Source organism: Heterodontus francisci, chromosome 41 (assembly GCF_036365525.1).
Source record: "Heterodontus francisci isolate sHetFra1 chromosome 41, sHetFra1.hap1, whole genome shotgun sequence".
Taxonomy (NCBI): domain Eukaryota; kingdom Metazoa; phylum Chordata; class Chondrichthyes; order Heterodontiformes; family Heterodontidae; genus Heterodontus; species Heterodontus francisci.
The window spans coordinates 7,503,189-7,519,916 of NC_090411.1; the positions used below are offsets into that span (position 1 = coordinate 7,503,189).

A 16,728-nucleotide genomic window follows, 5' to 3' on the forward strand; every position below is an offset into this window, starting at 1 on the left:
ACGCGTGCTTTCCTTTCTGCTTGCAAGGCCCGGCAACAAAAGGAGCTCTGGCTCAAAGACCGCCCGCCGTCACCTCTTTCGCCCTAGGCTCGCCCACCCGGCGGCTACTTTGAGGTAGAGGCCGCACGCCGGGCCTGACGCGCGCAGCAAACGCAGTTTTACGGCCATCGCTTCTCGGCCTTTTGGCTAAGATCAAGTGTAGTATCTGTTCTTATCAGTTTAATATCTGATACGTCCCCTATCTGGGGACCAAATATTAAATTGATTTTTGGGACAGGGAGATGGAACAGGGGCTTGCCCCGTCCACTCCATGAATCCACCTGGTATTGCAGTGTTTCCAGGAGCGGTGCAGCTTCCCCCCTCCATGGGGGCGAGACCCCTGCTGAAAAATAGAATTCGCAATAGTGACGGCGCTGCTGCTCGGCTGACTTTGCTGCAGTTTTCCGTGGGCGCTATGCTGCCCCCTGTTGGATTGCCCCGCAGTTGCAGGCCGCCCTTTGCTGCCCAGCGCGCGCGTGTCTTTTTTCCTGCGCAATGCCTCGCGCAGAAGCGCAAGGAATGGCTGCGCGTGGCATGCACGCGTGCTTTCCTTTCTGCTTGCAAGGCCCGGCAACAAAAGGAGCTCTGGCTCAAAGACCGCCCGCCGTCGCCTCTTTCGCCCTAGGCTCGCCCACCCGGCGGCTACTTTGAGGTAGAGGCCGCACGCCGGGCCTGACGCGCGCAGCAAACGCAGTTTTACGGCCATCGCTTCTCGGCCTTTTGGCTAAGATCAAGTGTAGTATCTGTTCTTATCAGTTTAATATCTGATACGTCCCCTATCTGGGGACCAAATATTAAATTGATTTTTGGGACAGGGAGATGGAACAGGGGCTTGCCCCGTCCACTCCATGAATCCACCTGGTATTGCAGTGTTTCCAGGAGCGGTGCAGCTTCCCCCCTCCATGGGGGCGAGACCCCTGCTGAAAAATAGAATTCGCAATAGTGACGGCGCTGCTGCTCGGCTGACTTTGCTGCAGTTTTCCGTGGGCGCTATGCTGCCCCCTGTTGGATTGCCCCGCAGTTGCAGGCCGCCCTTTGCTGCCCAGCGCGCGCGTGTCTTTTTTCCTGCGCAATGCCTTGCGCAGAAGTGCGAGGAATGGCTGCGCGTGGCATGCACGCGTGCTTTCCTTTCTGCTTGCAAGGCCCGGCAACAAAAGGAGCTCTGGCTCAAAGACCGCCCGCCGTCGCCTCTTTCGCCCTAGGCTCGCCCACCCGGCGGCTACTTTGAGGTAGAGGCCGCACGCCGGGCCTGACGCGCGCAGCAAACGCAGTTTTACGGCCATCGCTTCTCGGCCTTTTGGCTAAGATCAAGTGTAGTATCTGTTCTTATCAGTTTAATATCTGATACGTCCCCTATCTGGGGACCAAATATTAAATTGATTTTTGGGACAGGGAGATGGAACAGGGGCTTGCCCCGTCCACTCCATGCATCCACCTGGTATTGCAGTGTTTCCAGGAGCGGTGCAGCTTCCCCCCTCCAAGGGGGCGAGACCCCTGCTGAAAAATAGAATTCGCAATAGTGACGGCGCTGCTGCTCGGCTGACTTTGCTGCAGTTTTCCGTGGGCGCTATGCTGCCCCCTGTTGGATTGCCCCGCAGTTGCAGACCGCCCTTTGCTGTTCAGCGCGCGCGTGTCTTTTTTCCTGCGCAATGCCTCGCGCAGAAGTGCAAGGAAGGGCTGCGCGTGGCATGCACGCGTGCTTTCCTTTCTGCTTGCAAGGCCCGGCAACAAAAGGAGCTCTGGCTCAAAGACCGCCCGCCGTCGCCTCTTTCGCCCTAGGCTCGCCCACCCGGCGGCTACTTTGAGGTAGAGGCCGCACGCCGGGCCTGACGCGCGCAGCAAACACAGTTTTACGGCCATCGCTTCTCGGCCTTTTGGCTAAGATCAAGTGTAGTATCTGTTCTTATCAGTTTAATAAGATAATCTGGAGTCAGACAGGGCTGTCCTCTGTCCCCGGTCTTGTTTGTTTGCTGTATTGAACCCTTTGCTGAGTCTATTAGGAAGGATGCGAGCATAAGAGGGGTGACAATCCCAGGCAGCGGAGGCACTCAGGTCAAAACCTCCCTGTACATGGATGACGTCGCCGTCTTCTGCTCGGATCCGCTGTCCGTGCGCAGACTGATGAGCATCTGCGACCAGTTCGAACTGGCCTCGGGAGCCAAAGTTAACCACGGCAAGAGCGAGGCCCTGTTCTTTGGGAACTGGGCTGACCGAGCCTTTGTCCCCTTCACCGTCAGGTCAGATTACCTGAAGGTGCTGGGGATATGGTTCGGAAGGGCCGGGGCGTGCACCAAAACATGGGAGGAGCGAGTAGCCAAGGTACGACAAAAGTTGGGCATGTGGGGGCAGCGATCTCTCTCCATTGTGGGTAAGAACCTGGTCATCAGGTGTGAGGCGCTCACGTTGTTGCTCTACGTGGCGCAGGTCTGGCCCATACCCCACTCCTGCGCCGTGGCAGTCACCCGAGCCATTTTCCGCTTCGTCTGGGGATCTAAAATGGACCGGGTCCGGAGGGACACGATGTTCAAATCTCTGGACATGGGCGGGAAAAATGTACCCAACGTGGCCCTCATCCTGATGACCACCTTCGTGTGCGGCTGCATCAAGCTATGTGTAGATCCCCAGTACGCAAACTCCAAGTGTCACTACGTGCTGAGGTTCTATCTGTCCCCGGTGTTGCGAAGGATGGGCCTGGTCACATTGCCGCGGAACGCTCCGTGCAGTTGGGACGTGCCGTACCACCTATCCTTCGTGGAGCAGTTTCTGCGGAAAAACACCTTTGACCACCGGTCCATCAGGCAGTGGTCTGCACGGAATGTCCTCAAGGCCCTACGGGAAAAGGAAACGGTGGATCCTGTCGGATGGTTCCCCGAGCAGACCGTCAAAGTCATTTGGCGGAATGCCTCATCACCAGAACTTTCAAGCAAGCACCAAGACGTAGCTTGGCTGGTGGTGAGAAGGGCCCTCCCCGTCAGATCCTTCATGCACACCCGAAGTCTCGCCCCCTCCGCACAGTGCCCCCGCGTTGGCTGTGGTGGGGAAGAGACGGTCGCCCACCTCCTCCTGGAATGTGCCTTTGCAAAGCAGGTGTGGAAAGAGATGCAGTGGTTTTTGTCAAGGTTCATCCCAAGCAGCTCTGTAACACAGGAGTCTGTGCTCTACGGGCTGTTCCCAGGGACGCACACCGAGACAAACATCAACTGCTGCTGGAGGACTATCAATTCGGTGAAAGACGCCCTTTGGTCTGCCCGAAACTTGCTGGTCTTCCAGCGCAAAGAGTTGTCCACCACCGAATGTTGCAGACTGGCACATTCCAAGGTCCAGGACTACGTGCTGAGGGACGCACTAAAGCTTGGGGCAGCCGCAGCAAAGGCTCAATGGGGAAAGACCACAGTGTAAGGTTCCCCCACCAAGCTAGACTGAGGGGCTGGATCCATGGGAAACCCCTCGAACTGTATCGTTAATATTCTCAATTGCTGTAAATGTAAAACTGTAATTGACATGACAATTGAGAAACGGAAGGGTTGGGAAGAAACTCATGACAGTATTGAAGGAAACTGATCTCCCTTGCAATGTTTGTATTTTTTGGTGCTGTTTGGAAACTGTTTGGCAATGTAATTTTTACAGATTTTTATGAATAAAGTATATTTTGGAAATAAAAAAAAAAAAAAAAAAAAAAATCTGTTCTTATCAGTTTAATATCTGATACGTCCCCTATCTGGGGACCAAATATTAAATTGATTTTTGGGACAGGGAGATGGAACAGGGGCTTGCCCCGTCCACTCCATGCATCCACCTGGTATTCCAGTGTTTCCAGGAGCGGTGCAGCTTCCCCCCTCCAAGGGGGCGAGACCCCTGCTGAAAAATAGAATTCGCAATAGTGACGGCGCTGCTGCTCGGCTGACTTTGCTGCAGTTTTCCGTGGGCGCTATGCTGCCCCCTGTTGGATTGCCCCGCAGTTGCAGACCGCCCTTTGCTGTTCAGCGCGCGCGTGTCTTTTTTCCTGCGCAATGCCTCGCGCAGAAGTGCAAGGAATGGCTGCGCGTGGCATGCACGCGTGCTTTCCTTTCTGCTTGCAAGGCCCGGCAACAAAAGGAGCTCTGGCTCAAAGAGCGCCCGCCGTCGCCTCTTTCGCCCTAGGCTCGCCCACCCGGCGGCTACTTTGAGGTAGAGGCCGCACGCCGGGCCTGACGCGCGCAGCAAACGCAGTTTTACGGCCATCGCTTCTCGGCCTTTTGGCTAAGATCAAGTGTAGTATCTGTTCTTATCAGTTTAATATCTGATACGTCCCCTATCTGGGGACCAAATATTAAATTGATTTTTGGGACAGGGAGATGGAACAGGGGCTTGCCCCGTCCACTCCATGCATCCACCTGGTATTGCAGTGTTTCCAGGAGCGGTGCAGCTTCCCCCTTCCATGGGGGCGAGACCTCTGCTGAAAAATAGAATTCGCAATAGTGACGGCGCTGCTGCTCGGCTGACTTTGCTGCAGTTTTCCGTGGGCGTTACGCTGCCCCCTGTTGGATTGCCCCGCAGTTGCAGGCCGCCCTTTGCTGCCCAGCGCGCGCGTGTCTTTTTTCCTGCGCAATGCCTCGCGCAGAAGCGCGAGGAATGGCTGCGCGTGGCATGCACGCGTGCTTTCCTTTCTGCTTGCAAGGCCCGGCAACAAAAGGAGCTCTGGCTCAAAGACCGCCCGCCGTCGCCTCTTTCGCCCTAGGCTCGCCCACCCGGCGGCTACTTTGAGGTAGAGGCCGCACGCCGGGCCTGACGCGCGCAGCAAACGCAGTTTTACGGCCATCGCTTCTCGGCCTTTTGGCTAAGATCAAGTGTAGTATCTGTTCTTATCAGTTTAATATCTGATACGTCCCCTATCTGGGGACCAAATATTAAATTGATTTTTGGGACAGGGAGATGGAACAGGGGCTTGCCCCGTCCACTCCATGCATCCACCTGGTATTCCAGTGTTTCCAGGAGCGGTGCAGCTTCTCCCCTCCATGGGGGCGAGACCCCTGCTGAAAAATAGAATTCGCAATAGTGACGGCGCTGCTGCTCGGCTGACTTTGCTGCAGTTTTCCGTGGGCGCTATGCTGCCCCCTGTTGGATTGCCCCGCAGTTGCAGGCCGCCCTTTGCTGCCCAGCGCGCGCGTGTCTTTTTTCCTGCGCAATGCCTCGCGCAGAAGCGCGAGGAATGGCTGCGCGTGGCATGCACGCGTGCTTTCCTTTCTGCTTGCAAGGCCCGGCAACAAAAGGAGCTCTGGCTCAAAGACCGCCCGCCGTCGCCTCTTTCGCCCTAGGCTCGCCCACCCGGCGGCTACTTTGAGGTAGAGGCCGCACGCCGGGCCTGACGCGCGCAGCAAACGCAGTTTTACGGCCATCGCTTCTCGGCCTTTTGGCTAAGATCAAGTGTAGTATCTGTTCTTATCAGTTTAATATCTGATACGTCCCCTATCTGGGGACCAAATATTAAATTGATTTTTGGGACAGGGAGATGGAACAGGGGCTTGCCCCGTCCACTCCATGCATCCACCTGGTATTCCAGTGTTTCCAGGAGCGGTGCAGCTTCTCCCCTCCATGGGGGCGAGACCCCTGCTGAAAAATAGAATTCGCAATAGTGACGGCGCTGCTGCTCGGCTGACTTTGCTGCAGTTTTCCGTGGGCGCTACGCTGCCCCCTGTTGGATTGCCCCGCAGTTGCAGGCCGCCCTTTGCTGCCCAGCGCGCGCGTGTCTTTTTTCCTGCGCAATGCCTTGCGCAGAAGTGCGAGGAATGGCTGCGCGTGGCATGCACGCGTGCTTTCCTTTCTGCTTGCAAGGCCCGGCAACAAAAGGAGCTCTGGCTCAAAGACCGCCCGCCGTCGCCTCTTTCGCCCTAGGCTCGCCCACCCGGCGGCTACTTTGAGGTAGAGGCCGCACGCCGGGCCTGACGCGCGCAGCAAACGCAGTTTTACGGCCATCGCTTCTCGGCCTTTTGGCTAAGATCAAGTGTAGTATCTGTTCTTATCAGTTTAATATCTGATACGTCCCCTATCTGGGGACCAAATATTAAATTGATTTTTGGGACAGGGAGATGGAACAGGGGCTTGCCCCGTCCACTCCATGCATCCACCTGGTATTCCAGTGTTTCCAGGAGCGGTGCAGCTTCCCCCCTCCAAGGGGGCGAGACCCCTGCTGAAAAATAGAATTCGCAATAGTGACGGCGCTGCTGCTCGGCTGACTTTGCTGCAGTTTTCCGTGGGCGCTATGCTGCCCCCTGTTGGATTGCCCCGCAGTTGCAGACCGCCCTTTGCTGTTCAGCGCGCGCGTGTCTTTTTTCCTGCGCAATGCCTCGCGCAGAAGTGCAAGGAAGGGCTGCGCGTGGCATGCACGCGTGCTTTCCTTTCTGCTTGCAAGGCCCGGCAACAAAAGGAGCTCTGGCTCAAAGACCGCCCGCCGTCGCCTCTTTCGCCCTAGGCTCGCCCACCCGGCGGCTACTTTGAGGTAGAGGCCGCACGCCGGGCCTGACGCGCGCAGCAAACGCAGTTTTACGGCCATCGCTTCTCGGCCTTTTGGCTAAGATCAAGTGTAGTATCTGTTCTTATCAGTTTAATATCTGATACGTCCCCTATCTGGGGACCAAATATTAAATTGATTTTTGGGACAGGGAGATGGAACAGGGGCTTGCCCCGTCCACTCCATGCATCCACCTGGTATTCCAGTGTTTCCAGGAGCGGTGCAGCTTCCCCCCTCCAAGGGGGCGAGACCCCTGCTGAAAAATAGAATTCGCAATAGTGACGGCGCTGCTGCTCGGCTGACTTTGCTGCAGTTTTCCGTGGGCGCTATGCTGCCCCCTGTTGGATTGCCCCGCAGTTGCAGACCGCCCTTTGCTGTTCAGCGCGCGCGTGTCTTTTTTCCTGCGCAATGCCTCGCGCAGAAGTGCAAGGAATGGCTGCGCGTGGCATGCACGCGTGCTTTCCTTTCTGCTTGCAAGGCCCGGCAACAAAAGGAGCTCTGGCTCAAAGAGCGCCCGCCGTCGCCTCTTTCGCCCTAGGCTCGCCCACCCGGCGGCTACTTTGAGGTAGAGGCCGCACGCCGGGCCTGACGCGCGCAGCAAACGCAGTTTTACGGCCATCGCTTCTCGGCCTTTTGGCTAAGATCAAGTGTAGTATCTGTTCTTATCAGTTTAATATCTGATACGTCCCCTATCTGGGGACCAAATATTAAATTGATTTTTGGGACAGGGAGATGGAACAGGGGCTTGCCCCGTCCACTCCATGCATCCACCTGGTATTGCAGTGTTTCCAGGAGCGGTGCAGCTTCCCCCTTCCATGGGGGCGAGACCTCTGCTGAAAAATAGAATTCGCAATAGTGACGGCGCTGCTGCTCGGCTGACTTTGCTGCAGTTTTCCGTGGGCGTTACGCTGCCCCCTGTTGGATTGCCCCGCAGTTGCAGGCCGCCCTTTGCTGCCCAGCGCGCGCGTGTCTTTTTTCCTGCGCAATGCCTCGCGCAGAAGCGCGAGGAATGGCTGCGCGTGGCATGCACGCGTGCTTTCCTTTCTGCTTGCAAGGCCCGGCAACAAAAGGAGCTCTGGCTCAAAGACCGCCCGCCGTCGCCTCTTTCGCCCTAGGCTCGCCCACCCGGCGGCTACTTTGAGGTAGAGGCCGCACGCCGGGCCTGACGCGCGCAGCAAACGCAGTTTTACGGCCATCGCTTCTCGGCCTTTTGGCTAAGATCAAGTGTAGTATCTGTTCTTATCAGTGCTTATTTGATTGAGAAGAGACCATGATCATTGCTTTTTGATCCTGGGGCAGCTTTGAGTAAAATGGCTATAACCAATTTTCGAGCTTTGGGCCAGGGAGTGCGCAACACCGTTCGGGTGGTCGTGAAGGACAAGGAAGGAGATGCACCGGTCGATCGCACCTTCTTCATCAAGAAAATTCTCTTCGATTGCTGCGGATTTCAAGCGACGGACGTCTTCTGCCTGCAGGATTTCCCCAGCAGTGGATACTTCGACGTGACGTTCCGGAACGTGGCGGGATGCATCAAGTTCCTGAAGGCGTTCAAGGAGAAAGGGGACCGGGCGCCACTGTCGATCCTCACAGCGGAGCCGCTCTTCACGCTTCCGTCACAACGGGACCGGGTGGTGACGATTCACCTCTACAACCCCCATGTTCCGGTGGTGGATGTACTCACCTTTCTCGCCAGGTACGTCGAGGTGGCCGGCAGCAGCACTGATGTCAAGGACCCCTTTGGGATCTGGACCAGCAAGCGGCAGGTCAAGGTGACCTTGAAGGTAGATCCCAGTGGAGCCATCATCCACCCTCCCTCCAGCTTCGCTATCGGGGGAAGTCGAGGCTTCTTGGTCTACGCTGGGCAGCCCAGAGTTTGTCGCACCTGTGGCAAATCTGGTCACATGGCAGCCAACTGCAACACGGTTGTTTGCAAGAACTGCAAGGAGGAAGGCCATCAGACCAAGGACTGTAAGCAGACTAAGTGTTGCAACTTGTGCGGTGCGGCAGGCCATCTCTACAAGACCTGCCCCAAACGTTGTCAAAGCTATGCTCAGGCGGCAAGGTCCAAGGAATGGCCGGGCGAAGGTTCGACGAAGGCGTCCGCTGTTCGAAAGGAGACCAGCAACCTTCTCCGCAGTGAGGAACTTCAACCTGAGAAGGAAGGGGAGGCGGCTGAAACCAACGACCCAGCACCTACCCAGCGCCCGGAAACCCCTCCCCCACAGACAGAATCAATGGAGGAGGAGGCAGCAGATGGACAAACAGGTCAGTGGCAAGTGGTCCAGAGGAGAACCACAAAGAAAAAACATCCCAAAGCCACCACCCAAACCAGTGGCAAGAGGAGGCTCTCTTCTGAATCAGACTGCAACAACTCCTCTTCACTGGACGGGGAAATGCTGGAACGACAGCCCCTTCAAAAGAGGCGGCAGAACTCCGAGATGGATGATAAAGCATCCCAGCCCCCGGGCACTGGAAGCTGTGATGGGCCCAGCGTGCCCCAACCCCAATGCCCCACACGTAACGACGTGGCCAACGCATCTCAGCTCCAGGACACCGGGAGCAAAGACACGTCTGGCGCACCTGAGCTCCGGGAGACCGGGAGCTGTGATGTTTTCGAGGAGGAACAGATGGAAGCAGCTGAGGACAACCCAATCCTCTCTGCCTACAAGACCCCCCCGATGTCACCCGAGCGGCACAAACCCTGCAGGAAAAATCAGGAGGGGTTTCTGAGCCCAACCAACGTGAAACTGCTTGCGCATACGATGGGTATGCAGGAACATCCCGAAGGGGAAGGACTGGGACTAGCGAGGACAAATGGTATGGGAAGCAACAACTAATTTTTAGTAAAAAATGGGTGTAAGAATTGCTTCCATTAATGTGCGTAGCATTAAATCTACTACGCGATGTGTTTCAACCTTGGATTACCTTGCCAAGGTCAAAGCTGACCTACTGTTTCTGCAGGAGTGTGGAATACCACACCTCAGCACCTACAGGCAGTGGTCGCGATGGTGGTCCCACGGGCCATCGATCTGGTCGGGGGGTAATGACTGCCGTTCCTCCGGCCTGGGTATTCTGCTGCGGGGAGGTAACTTCACCATCTCCGAAGTTAAGGAGGTGGTGGGCGGCCGCCTCCTCGTAGCAGACGTGATGTACAACAACGCTCCGCTCCGGTTGATCAACGTGTACGCCCCGGTACAACGCAGCGAGCGGCTGACCGTCTTCCAGCAGCTCCCACTGCTGCTGGCGACGTCCAGGCCGGTCATCCTAGGCGGTGACTTCAACTGCATCATCGATGCGGCTGGACGATCCGGCAGTGACGACAGCAAACTGGACGCTACGTCCAGATTCCTAGTAGAAACAGTTAAGGATGCCAAACTGCACGACGTCTTCAGCAAACCTGCAGACGGAGCGCAGCGCAGATACACATGGTCAAGATCGGACGGGTCTGCCCGTTCCAGGATTGACTTCCTGTTTGTGTCCCGTGCTGTCACGGTCGGATCCACCGACGTCAAGCCGGTGTTCTTCTCCGACCACTGCCTCTTACTGGCCGACTGTCACTTACAGGACGACCAGCGGGTTGGCAGAGGGACGTGGAAGCTCAATGCGACACTGCTGACCCCAGAGAACGTTGAGGAACTCAAAAGGGATTACAAAGGTTGGAGGACCGTGAAACCCCTCTTTGAGTCTCCAGTTCACTGGTGGGAAGCGATCAAGGAGAACATCAAGAGGTTCTTCATCCACAAAGGTGTTCAGAAGGCGAGAGAGAGACAGAGGGAACTGTCCCGACTCCAGAAAATTATGCAAAATCTACTCCGGTTGCAGTCAATGGGGGTCGAGGTCAAGGAGGACCTCCAAGAGGTGAAGAGCCAGCAGGCCTCGCTCTTTGCCAAGGAGGCCTCCAAGATCATCTTCCGGTCCAGAGTCCGCTCCATCGAGCAGGATGAGACGTGCTCGCGTTACTTCTTCCAAAAGGTACACAGAGAGAGCTCTGTTATCAGCAGCCTGAAGGAAGAAGATGGCTCGGTAACGTCTTCGCAGTCCGACATACTAAGGATCAGCAAATCCTTTTATGCTGGGCTGTATGACGCGAAGCCCACAGACAGCAGAGCCTCCCAGTCCTTCCTGTCATCTATCACAGAGGTCTTAGATGACAGCAGGAGGGAGGGACTGGACAAGCCGCTAACTCTGGACGAGCTGACAAAGGCCGTCGAGTCTTTCGAGGCGAGTAAAACTCCCGGTAGCGACGGCTTACCGGTCGAGTTGTACTCGGCCCTGTGGGACTGGGTCGGCCCGGACCTGCTGGAAGTATACGAGAGTATGCTCCTGGCCGGTAGCATGTCAGAATCCATGAGAAAAGGCATCATCACCCTCATTTACAAGCAGAAGGGGGAGAGGGTAGAAATCAGAAATTGGCGGCCCATCTCACTGCTTAATGTTGATTACAAGATTCTGTCCAAAGTCATAGCCAGTCGAGTCAAGTCTGCTCTGGAGCTGGTGATTCACCCCGATCAGACCTGTACTGTACCCGGCAGGAAGATCTCTGATAGCCTCGCGCTACTCAGGGATACGATCGCCTACGTACGGGACAGGAGGGTGGACACCTGCCTCATCAGCCTGGACCAGGAGAAGGCTTTTGACAGGATATCGCACACCTACATGATGGACGTGCTTTCCAAAATGGGGTTTGGGGAGGGAATCTGCAATTGGATCCAACTGCTCTACACAAACATCAGTAGCGCAGTGTCAATCAACGGGTGGGAATCTGAAAGTTTCCCGATCAAATCTGGAGTCAGACAGGGCTGTCCTCTGTCCCCGGTCTTGTTTGTTTGCTGTATTGAACCCTTTGCTGAGTCTATTAGGAAGGATGCGAGCATAAGAGGGGTGACAATCCCAGGCAGCGGAGGCACTCAGGTCAAAACCTCCCTGTACATGGATGACGTCGCCGTCTTCTGCTCGGATCCGCTGTCCGTGCGCAGACTGATGAGCATCTGCGACCAGTTCGAACTGGCCTCGGGAGCCAAAGTTAACCACGGCAAGAGCGAGGCCATGTTCTTTGGGAACTGGGCTGACCGATCCTTTGTCCCCTTCACCGTCAGGTCAGATTACCTGAAGGTGCTGGGGATATGGTTCGGAAGGGCCGGGGCGTGCACCAAAACATGGGAGGAGCGAGTAGCCAAGGTACGACAAAAGTTGGGCATGTGGGGGCAGCGATCTCTCTCCATTGTGGGTAAGAACCTGGTCATCAGGTGCGAGGCGCTCACGTTGTTGCTCTACGTGGCGCAGGTCTGGCCCATACCCCACTCCTGCGCCGTGGCAGTCACCCGAGCCATTTTCCGCTTCGTCTGGGGATCTAAAATGGACCGGGTCCGGAGGGACACGATGTTCAAATCTCTGGACATGGGCGGGAAAAATGTACCCAACGTGGCCCTCATCCTGATGACCACCTTCGTGTGCGGCTGCATCAAGCTATGTGTAGATCCCCAGTACGCAAACTCCAAGTGTCACTACGTGCTGAGGTTCTATCTGTCCCCGGTGTTGCGAAGGATGGGCCTGGTCACATGGCCGCGGAACGCTCCGTGCAGTTGGGACGTGCCGTACCACCTATCCTTCGTGGAGCAGTTTCTGCGGAAAAACACCTTTGACCACCGGTCCATCAGGCAGTGGTCTGCACGGAATGTCCTCAAGGCCCTACGGGAAAAGGAAACGGTGGATCCTGTCGGATGGTTCCCCGAGCAGACCGTCAAAGTCATTTGGCGGAATGCCTCATCACCAGAACTTTCAAACAAGCACCAAGACGTAGCTTGGCTGGTGGTGAGAAGGGCCCTCCCCGTCAGATCCTTCATGCACACCCGAAGTCTCGCCCCCTCCGCACAGTGCCCCCGCGTTGGCTGTGGTGGGGAAGAGACGGTCGCCCACCTCCTCCTGGAATGTGCCTTTGCAAAGCAGGTGTGGAAAGAGATGCAGTGGTTTTTGTCAAGGTTCATCCCAAGCAGCTCTGTAACACAGGAGTCTGTGCTCTACGGGCTGTTCCCAGGGACGCACACCGAGACAAACATCAACTGCTGCTGGAGGACTATCAATTCGGTGAAAGACGCCCTTTGGTCTGCCCGAAACTTGCTGGTCTTCCAGCGCAAAGAGTTGTCCACCACCGAATGTTGCAGACTGGCACATTCCAAGGTCCAGGACTACGTGCTGAGGGACGCACTAAAGCTTGGGGCAGCCGCAGCAAAGGCTCAATGGGGAAAGACCACAGTGTAAGGTTCCCCCACCAAGCTAGACTGAGGGGCTGGATCCATGGGAAACCCCTCGAACTGTATCGTTAATATTCTGAATTGCTGTAAATGTAAAACTGTAATTGACATGACAATTGAGAAACGGAAGGGTTGGGAAGAAACTCATGACAGGATTGAAGGAAACTGATCTCCCTTGCAATGTTTGTATTTTTTGGTGCTGTTTGGAAACTGTTTGGCAATGTAATTTTTACAGATTTTTATGAATAAAGTATATTTTGCAAATAAAAAAAAAAAAAAAATCTGTTCTTATCAGTTTAATATCTGATACGTCCCCTATCTGGGGACCAAATATTAAATTGATTTTTGGGACAGGGAGATGGAGCAGGGGCTTGCCCCGTCCACTCCATGCATCCACCTGGTATTGCAGTGTTTCCAGGAGCGGTGCAGCTTCCCCCTTCCATGGGGGCGAGACCTCTGCTGAAAAATAGAATTCGCAATAGTGACGGCGCTGCTGCTCGGCTGACTTTGCTGCAGTTTTCCGTGGGCGTTACGCTGCCCCCTGTTGGATTGCCCCGCAGTTGCAGGCCGCCCTTTGCTGCCCAGCGCGCGCGTGTCTTTTTTCCTGCGCAATGCCTCGCGCAGAAGCGCGAGGAATGGCTGCGCGTGGCATGCACGCGTGCTTTCCTTTCTGCTTGCAAGGCCCGGCAACAAAAGGAGCTCTGGCTCAAAGACCGCCCGCCGTCGCCTCTTTCGCCCTAGGCTCGCCCACCCGGCGGCTACTTTGAGGTAGAGGCCGCACGCCGGGCCTGACGCGCGCAGCAAACGCAGTTTTACGGCCATCGCTTCTCGGCCTTTTGGCTAAGATCAAGTGTAGTATCTGTTCTTATCAGTGCTTATTTGATTGAGAAGAGACCATGATCATTGCTTTTTGATCCTGGGGAAGCTTTGAGTAAAATGGCTATAACCAATTTTCGAGCTTTGGGCCAGGGAGTGCGCAACACCGTTCGGGTGGTCGTGAAGGACAAGGAAGGAGATGCACCGGTCGATCGCACCTTCTTCATCAAGAAAATTCTCTTCGATTGCTGCGGATTTCAAGCGACGGACGTCTTCTGCCTGCAGGATTTCCCCAGCAGTGGATACTTCGACGTGACGTTCCGGAACGTGGCGGGATGCATCAAGTTCCTGAAGGCGTTCAAGGAGAAAGGGGACCGGGCGCCACTGTCGATCCTCACAGCGGAGCCGCTCTTCACGCTTCCGTCACAACGGGACCGGGTGGTGACGATTCACCTCTACAACCCCCATGTTCCGGTGGTGGATGTACTCACCTTTCTCGCCAGGTACGTCGAGGTGGCCGGCAGCAGCACTGATGTCAAGGACCCCTTTGGGATCTGGACCAGCAAGCGGCAGGTCAAGGTGACCTTGAAGGTAGATCCCAGTGGAGCCATCATCCACCCTCCCTCCAGCTTCGCTATCGGGGGAAGTCGAGGCTTCTTGGTCTACGCTGGGCAGCCCAGAGTTTGTCGCACCTGTGGCAAATCTGGTCACATGGCAGCCAACTGCAACACGGTTGTTTGCAAGAACTGCAAGGAGGAAGGCCATCAGACCAAGGACTGTAAGCAGACTAAGTGTTGCAACTTGTGCGGTGCGGCAGGCCATCTCTACAAGACCTGCCCCAAACGTTGTCAAAGCTATGCTCAGGCGGCAAGGTCCAAGGAATGGCCGGGCGAAGGTTCGACGAAGGCGTCCGCTGTTCGAAAGGAGACCAGCAACCTTCTCCGCAGTGAGGAACTTCAACCTGAGAAGGAAGGGGAGGCGGCTGAAACCAACGACCCAGCACCTACCCAGCGCCCGGAAACCCCTCCCCCACAGACAGAATCAATGGAGGAGGAGGCAGCAGATGGACAAACAGGTCAGTGGCAAGTGGTCCAGAGGAGAACCACAAAGAAAAAACATCCCAAAGCCACCACCCAAACCAGTGGCAAGAGGAGGCTCTCTTCTGAATCAGACTGCAACAACTCCTCTTCACTGGACGGGGAAATGCTGGAACGACAGCCCCTTCAAAAGAGGCGGCAGAACTCCGAGATGGATGATAAAGCATCCCAGCCCCCGGGCACTGGAAGCTGTGATGGGCCCAGCGTGCCCCAACCCCAATGCCCCACACGTAACGACGTGGCCAACGCATCTCAGCTCCAGGACACCGGGAGCAAAGACACGTCTGGCGCACCTGAGCTCCGGGAGACCGGGAGCTGTGATGTTTTCGAGGAGGAACAGATGGAAGCAGCTGAGGACAACCCAATCCTCTCTGCCTACAAGACCCCCCCGATGTCACCCGAGCGGCACAAACCCTGCAGGAAAAATCAGGAGGGGTTTCTGAGCCCAACCAACGTGAAACTGCTTGCGCATACGATGGGTATGCAGGAACATCCCGAAGGGGAAGGACTGGGACTAGCGAGGACAAATGGTATGGGAAGCAACAACTAATTTTTAGTAAAAAATGGGTGTAAGAATTGCTTCCATTAATGTGCGTAGCATTAAATCTACTACGCGATGTGTTTCAACCTTGGATTACCTTGCCAAGGTCAAAGCTGACCTACTGTTTCTGCAGGAGTGTGGAATACCACACCTCAGCACCTACAGGCAGTGGTCGCGATGGTGGTCCCACGGGCCATCGATCTGGTCGGGGGGTAATGACTGCCGTTCCTCCGGCCTGGGTATTCTGCTGCGGGGAGGTAACTTCACCATCTCCGAAGTTAAGGAGGTGGTGGGCGGCCGCCTCCTCGTAGCAGACGTGATGTACAACAACGCTCCGCTCCGGTTGATCAACGTGTACGCCCCGGTACAACGCAGCGAGCGGCTGACCGTCTTCCAGCAGCTCCCACTGCTGCTGGCGACGTCCAGGCCGGTCATCCTAGGCGGTGACTTCAACTGCATCATCGATGCGGCTGGACGATCCGGCAGTGACGACAGCAAACTGGACGCTACGTCCAGATTCCTAGTAGAAACAGTTAAGGATGCCAAACTGCACGACGTCTTCAGCAAACCTGCAGACGGAGCGCAGCGCAGATACACATGGTCAAGATCGGACGGGTCTGCCCGTTCCAGGATTGACTTCCTGTTTGTGTCCCGTGCTGTCACGGTCGGATCCACCGACGTCAAGCCGGTGTTCTTCTCCGACCACTGCCTCTTACTGGCCGACTGTCACTTACAGGACGACCAGCGGGTTGGCAGAGGGACGTGGAAGCTCAATGCGACACTGCTGACCCCAGAGAACGTTGAGGAACTCAAAAGGGATTACAAAGGTTGGAGGACCGTGAAACCCCTCTTTGAGTCTCCAGTTCACTGGTGGGAAGCGATCAAGGAGAACATCAAGAGGTTCTTCATCCACAAAGGTGTTCAGAAGGCGAGAGAGAGACAGAGGGAACTGTCCCGACTCCAGAAAATTATGCAAAATCTACTCCGGTTGCAGTCAATGGGGGTCGAGGTCAAGGAGGACCTCCAAGAGGTGAAGAGCCAGCAGGCCTCGCTCTTTGCCAAGGAGGCCTCCAAGATCATCTTCCGGTCCAGAGTCCGCTCCATCGAGCAGGATGAGACGTGCTCGCGTTACTTCTTCCAAAAGGTACACAGAGAGAGCTCTGTTATCAGCAGCCTGAAGGAAGAAGATGGCTCGGTAACGTCTTCGCAGTCCGACATACTAAGGATCAGCAAATCCTTTTATGCTGGGCTGTATGACGCGAAGCCCACAGACAGCAGAGCCTCCCAGTCCTTCCTGTCATCTATCACAGAGGTCTTAGATGACAGCAGGAGGGAGGGACTGGACAAGCCGCTAACTCTGGACGAGCTGACAAAGGCCGTCGAGTCTTTCGAGGCGAGTAAAACTCCCGGTAGCGACGGCTTACCGGTCGAGTTGTACTCGGCCCTGTGGGACTGGGTCGGCCCGGACCTGCTGGAAGTATACGAGAGTATGCTCCT

At 55.9% G+C, this 16,728-nt stretch overlaps 11 non-coding genes and 3 pseudogenes across 11 annotated transcripts; all 14 read left to right on the forward strand.

The window, feature by feature from the left end:
- Positions 1-166: 166 nt before the first annotated feature.
- On the forward strand, positions 167-357 carry LOC137353875 (U2 spliceosomal RNA). Its single transcript, XR_010970027.1, has one exon. It is a non-coding gene; the product is annotated as a U2 spliceosomal RNA (small nuclear RNA).
- A 386-nt stretch (positions 358-743) lies between these two features.
- Positions 744-934, forward strand: LOC137353876 (U2 spliceosomal RNA). The gene has a single exon (XR_010970028.1). It is a non-coding gene; the product is annotated as a U2 spliceosomal RNA (small nuclear RNA).
- A 386-nt stretch (positions 935-1,320) lies between these two features.
- LOC137354876 (U2 spliceosomal RNA) lies at positions 1,321-1,511 on the forward strand. The gene has a single exon (XR_010970527.1). It is a non-coding gene; the product is annotated as a U2 spliceosomal RNA (small nuclear RNA).
- Positions 1,512-1,897: 386 nt separating this feature from the next.
- Positions 1,898-2,025, forward strand: LOC137354490 (U2 spliceosomal RNA; annotated as a pseudogene).
- Positions 2,026-3,683: 1,658 nt separating this feature from the next.
- Positions 3,684-3,872, forward strand: LOC137354404 (U2 spliceosomal RNA). Its single transcript, XR_010970414.1, has one exon. It is a non-coding gene; the product is annotated as a U2 spliceosomal RNA (small nuclear RNA).
- Positions 3,873-4,258: 386 nt separating this feature from the next.
- LOC137354877 (U2 spliceosomal RNA) lies at positions 4,259-4,449 on the forward strand. Its single transcript, XR_010970528.1, has one exon. It is a non-coding gene; the product is annotated as a U2 spliceosomal RNA (small nuclear RNA).
- A 386-nt stretch (positions 4,450-4,835) lies between these two features.
- LOC137355253 (U2 spliceosomal RNA) lies at positions 4,836-5,026 on the forward strand. The gene has a single exon (XR_010970887.1). It is a non-coding gene; the product is annotated as a U2 spliceosomal RNA (small nuclear RNA).
- Positions 5,027-5,412: 386 nt separating this feature from the next.
- Positions 5,413-5,603, forward strand: LOC137355254 (U2 spliceosomal RNA). The gene has a single exon (XR_010970888.1). It is a non-coding gene; the product is annotated as a U2 spliceosomal RNA (small nuclear RNA).
- Positions 5,604-5,989: 386 nt separating this feature from the next.
- Positions 5,990-6,180, forward strand: LOC137353723 (U2 spliceosomal RNA). Its single transcript, XR_010969876.1, has one exon. It is a non-coding gene; the product is annotated as a U2 spliceosomal RNA (small nuclear RNA).
- A 386-nt stretch (positions 6,181-6,566) lies between these two features.
- On the forward strand, positions 6,567-6,757 carry LOC137353724 (U2 spliceosomal RNA). The gene has a single exon (XR_010969877.1). It is a non-coding gene; the product is annotated as a U2 spliceosomal RNA (small nuclear RNA).
- A 386-nt stretch (positions 6,758-7,143) lies between these two features.
- Positions 7,144-7,334, forward strand: LOC137354879 (U2 spliceosomal RNA). Its single transcript, XR_010970530.1, has one exon. It is a non-coding gene; the product is annotated as a U2 spliceosomal RNA (small nuclear RNA).
- A 386-nt stretch (positions 7,335-7,720) lies between these two features.
- LOC137354598 (U2 spliceosomal RNA) lies at positions 7,721-7,851 on the forward strand (annotated as a pseudogene).
- A 5,178-nt stretch (positions 7,852-13,029) lies between these two features.
- LOC137354298 (U2 spliceosomal RNA) lies at positions 13,030-13,211 on the forward strand. Its single transcript, XR_010970352.1, has one exon. It is a non-coding gene; the product is annotated as a U2 spliceosomal RNA (small nuclear RNA).
- Positions 13,212-13,597: 386 nt separating this feature from the next.
- Positions 13,598-13,706, forward strand: LOC137354581 (U2 spliceosomal RNA; annotated as a pseudogene).
- The last annotated feature ends 3,022 nt before the right edge of the window (positions 13,707-16,728 follow it).